Genomic DNA, 5,277 nt, shown 5'->3' on the forward strand with positions numbered 1-5,277 from the left:
GTTCGGTCTAATACCCACAGCTGAGTTTCATTATCGGACGTCAAGGCAAAATACAAAATACCATTCGTATCACCTCGAGGTCCGTCGTTCTACAACTGAGCGTTTTCTAAGTTAGTTTTTGCCGCGCACCACCACTATGTGGAACCAGCTGCCCACTGAAGTATTTCCGAACCAATTCGACTTAGGGTCCTTCAAGAAAAGAGCGTACCAATTCTTGAAAGGCCGGCAACGCACTTGCGAGCCTTCTGGCAATGTGAGTGTCCATGGGCGGCGGTATCGCTTCACATCAGGTGAGCCTCTTGCCCGTTTGCCTGCTATTACATATAAAAAAAACAGCCACTCGAACAGTTTCGACTGCGTCGAGAGCTTCAATTTATCCACGATGTTATCTAGGGCTACCACATTAATAAGAAAATTATATACTATTTATAATATTGTTACGAAGACGGGTCGACTGCATGTTTCTAGATTTTTTCCACTACTTAGAGAACTTTTCAGCAGGCTGTAATATGATTTCTGACCGTTTCAGGAGAGGGTCAATCACATATTAGAAAATTGTAATTTTCATAATGTTACCCTAGTTTTCAGGAAGCTGAAACCTTTTTTCAGTCGGTTTCAGAACATGTGTAGTAGAGTGCTGCAGATTTCAGGAGACCCGTTTTAAGGCGTTTTCAGGCCTAGGTATACCCCTTTGATGAAGGAATATTCTAGACCGAACTTTCTAGGTGTGAGACAAGGACGAAATGATACGAGAGAGAGAGAGAGAAGATCAGAACTTTCTCGAAACTAGACTGAGCACTCTAGAACGTCGTACGACAAGGACGGAGCAACGTGCGAAAGAGACAAAGAGTGCGGACGTTCTAGAATTGTGCAATCGCTACTCAGTAGCAAGCCCGCCTAGAAAGTTCTCGAATATTGTTTAGAATTATTCCCAGGGATATATAAGCGAGCCGAAACGCGACTAGTCGCCTTTAGTTTTGAATGCGATAACAAAAGAGAAACACCGAAACGATAAAGTGCGAATAAAGTGAATACAAGTGACAAAGTATATATTTTTAGGATACAACATACAAAAATCTAACAACCCTTAATTTTACCTCTCTCTTATCAACCCCTATGTTTTATAGGTTAATTAAAAAATTATGACTTTAACTTTAAGGTTTATATAGAGAAATATTCCCAGAAAAACCGAAAAAGTTTTTATTCCGTAAAACCAAACATTCTCAATCTCAAGCAAAGCAAAATGTTCCATGTTGGTATGTACTAAAAAGGTAGGCTAAGTAAAATCACATTAAGGAGAAACGAAGTTCGTGGAGGCAGTATACTATAAAATACAGCTGCACCACGATTATTATAATACAATTATTAAAAAATAATATACAAATATAAAACTATAGGGATTCATCTATGTAGGTGAGTTATCGGGTCATGCAGAAGTTAATTAAAAGTTGTAAAAATAACAATGGTTATTGGCGGTTCGGGTGAAAAAGTTGAACATATATCCCACTCTTATTACGCTCACATATACGAACTATAGTATGTCTACTATGTCTGCCGCTATTATGTCAAAATCCAATACATTTTTGGTGTACAAGAGTCTTAGCGGTAAATCTCATGTCTGAATCTCACCATTGAGTTTGGTATCACATTTCTGGGCTCACCTACGATATATAATTTCTTTGATATTTGGTGACCCTAACAAATCCTAGGATAAAACAATAGGTGTGCACGCGCCCCGCTTGGCCATGTACCGTAGTAATTGCGTATTTGTAGACGAAATTATGCGAATTATGTCTTTCGCAATACGTTAAGGCAGAATAGATAAACTGTGTGCCGTTAATAAAACTGTATTCTAAATTTAAAAAATACTATTTATAGCTTATTAATTCTGTGGCTCAGTATGACTTATTAATATATCGAGTGTTTCATATTTTAATATTGTCTTCAAGATTTCTTAATAATTTAATTGCGTGTCCTGTAACGTAGTGAGATTGCATTTACCATATTCTGACTTATGGCCACAGAATTATTTAAACAAAAATATTTTCGATACGCTTAGTATTAAAATGGGCTGAAAAGTTTGTAGGCATAGAAAAAACTTTTTTTATAGAATTTGTTTTGTTTATTCAATAAATGACTTCGATAGCGATACAACGATTATTGCGGTCAAACAATTTGTCGATACCACTTTTATAGTACGATTTGTCTTTAGCCTCAAAGTAGGCTTCAGTTTCGGCGATTACCTATTAATATAATCCCAAGAACAAGCTATAGTTTTGTATAACGAAAGGGGGTGGACGCATGCCGAAAAATATATATGTCTAGAGAATAATTTGGTCTGGGGACAATTCAAAATTTATCATCATTCATATAGGTAATAGGTAATGTACACTTATAAACCTAAAAAAAATATATATATGAAATGCTTCTAATTTTACATTTACTGCCAGTTCTCGAATCAAGGGCGTAGAACAGAAGTGTAGAACTGGCAAGAAACTCTCCGCCACTCTTTTACACTTCTTCTCCCGCCATCAACAGGATCACTTACAGCGGGTCTGCCTATATGCAAATTCTACCAGAACAATGATATTGCACTAAACGTCAAGGTAAAGAGTCCTTCTTTTCTAGACAGTAGTAGCAGCTGCTGAAGTTTCCAGCAATTGTCATGAAACAGCTAACATAGGAAAGGATTTTGACGCGAGCAAGAATCCTTTAACATCTATTCTAATCTATTTCTAACATTCGTAATGACATACACAAAGCCAGTGGCGTTACAAATCCTAAGGACGCAGATTTTTGCCTTGCAGCCTTCTTGACTGACATACACCACCAATTTTTAGGTCTACTCGCTCGCGGCGAATGTTAAATGCGGACATAGACAGAAGAGGCCATTGGTGCACAGCCGCGATTCGAACTCTCCACCTCAAGGTTTATTTATTTTTTTATATTCCATAGTGCTACTGCCATAGTGTCCTGCGACTTGTAGAGAGGCTCACCTTCAAGCCTATCGTAACGTAATAGATGTAGTTAAAAACAATCCAGCAAAATAAAAATTGTTTTCGAAACATAAATATAACTAAAACAGACACAAAGATGTAATCCATTGGGCGGTTGTACCTCAAACACAAGGAGTCCTTACTATAGTCATAGAATGGTACCCGATATATTTGCCAAATGGCAGCTCACAGTTTTTTGTTAAATTTTTTGCTCGTTTAAGCGGAACCATATGTGTATGGCGGAACTTCGGCTTAATAGCCCATTAAGAAGTTCCGCCATAGTAGGTCCGTTATAGTAAAAAAAATATAAAAAATATCATTTGGTCAAATTAAGGATAATTATAGTACCGTCTAAGAAGCCAAGTAAATGCCCGAAACGTAACAAAAGCCGATGTGAACTATGCATACATAATGTTACGAAACGGAATATAATCATTAAATAATATTAAAATTTCTATTATCTATCTTATGCATTATAATTTTTTATATTATAGTTTGGTAACATTGTAGGAGCTAATAAACAGTTCTATTTGAACATATATTTTTTTTGTGAAAGTACAATATATAATAATTTAACGACAAAATACGGAGAATATTCTAGAAAACAAAATTGTCACAATCTTGTATCTTGAGTTTTTAAAGCGCAGGCAGTATAATTTTAACGATCAATATACCTACTACTATGTGTAGAGTTATTCAAAATTGTTAATGTTAATTGTTAATCAAAATAGACCTTTAAGCCAAAATCAAAATTGTTGAATTTGATTAGTTGAATTAAAAATTTAAGATTTCAGCATATAACTTATCTTTGACCAGAAAATAATCAATTAACATGTTGATGGCTTGTAAAATTTTCCTAATTTTAATATCAAATATAACAACACTTTTCTGTAATAAATTTAAAATAATTTTTAAAATCCAAAAAAACATACCAACTCCAAATACGCTCACGAAAATCATAAAACCTCGCACAAAACAGTCACAGTTTAAATTCTTCATTTTTGCAACAAATTTATTCCTACTTAACATAAAAAAATTGCCGCCATAAATGACTCTAATTTACTTATCATGTCACATTCATAATTCGAAAAAGTTTTTATATATTTATAAATTTAGATCGCGCGTCACGCGTTCTATTAGCACGCGAGTAAGTTTGAAATAGCGTAAAGGACGCAGTGGTGATCGACCCCACCGGAACCACACTCAATGGGCTCGCGACTGCCGACTCCATGTGCAGCGCACCGAAACGCGCCTTTACCAACTTACCGTATACCGGCGCCTGACGACCTATTGAACTCTATTACAACGCAATACGGACTAAAATAATAATTCATAAGTTTTGCGATAATTTTAGTGGTAAATTCGTAGCTTTGTAGAGCGTACGCGCATAGAAAAGCATGTTCTATTGTTGGTATTGTTAGTGATCGGAAAAACAATGAGTGCGGTAAAAAAAGGACAGATTAAGATTAGTTCTAAGGAATTTGAATGCTTAAGTTATAAATCACCTTTGTTTGAATTCTTTGTAGAATACATTAAAAAAGATTTTACTAACATATTTATATGTTGTATTATAATAAATACTAAGCACAGAAAATTAAATTGTTTATTTAAAAAACTAAATTTAATTAACATGAAAATATTTTTCTATTATTTATTTATTCATTTTATATAAAAAACGAGGCTATGGGACGCCGATAAAGGACAGTCGTCGCACCTATGGAAACCCGTGTTCCATCTATTGTGGGTGCGTTGCCAGCCTTTGATGGACATTTTTACTTTGAACAGTTGGAGGTCGTATCCCTCAGAGAAGACCCCACCGGGAATCGATCCCACAGTTCGCTGGTTAGCAAAAGAAAATGTCTTGTGAAGCGGACTGTGGAAGACCTCCAGCTATCAAGGTGAAGTTGTTGAAATTTTGAGTTGATACGGCTCGTACGGTGTTAAAACGAGACAGGAGGGAGCAGCCCAAAGAATTTATTAGAACACTCACCATAGTTACGTTACGTTATATTTACGTTTGATTTTTAAAGTTATTTATTTATTATTTATATATATGTGATGTTCGGTATAATAGCATATACTTAATAATAAGTAGATAATGACTATAATTTAAATGATGTGGTTCGTATAGAATATGCCTTCAAATTATACACCGTCACCATTGCCCCGGGTTACGACTTAAAAACATCGGGATAGTAGTTAATGTGAAATCAGTAACATTCATAAAAAGGGCTAAAAGGTAAATGCAGTACATCGACAGATCAGCGAGGTTAAGTAACAC

The sequence above is a fragment of the Pieris brassicae genome, chromosome W (genome assembly GCF_905147105.1).
Source record: "Pieris brassicae chromosome W, ilPieBrab1.1, whole genome shotgun sequence".
Taxonomy (NCBI): Eukaryota; Metazoa; Arthropoda; class Insecta; order Lepidoptera; family Pieridae; genus Pieris; species Pieris brassicae.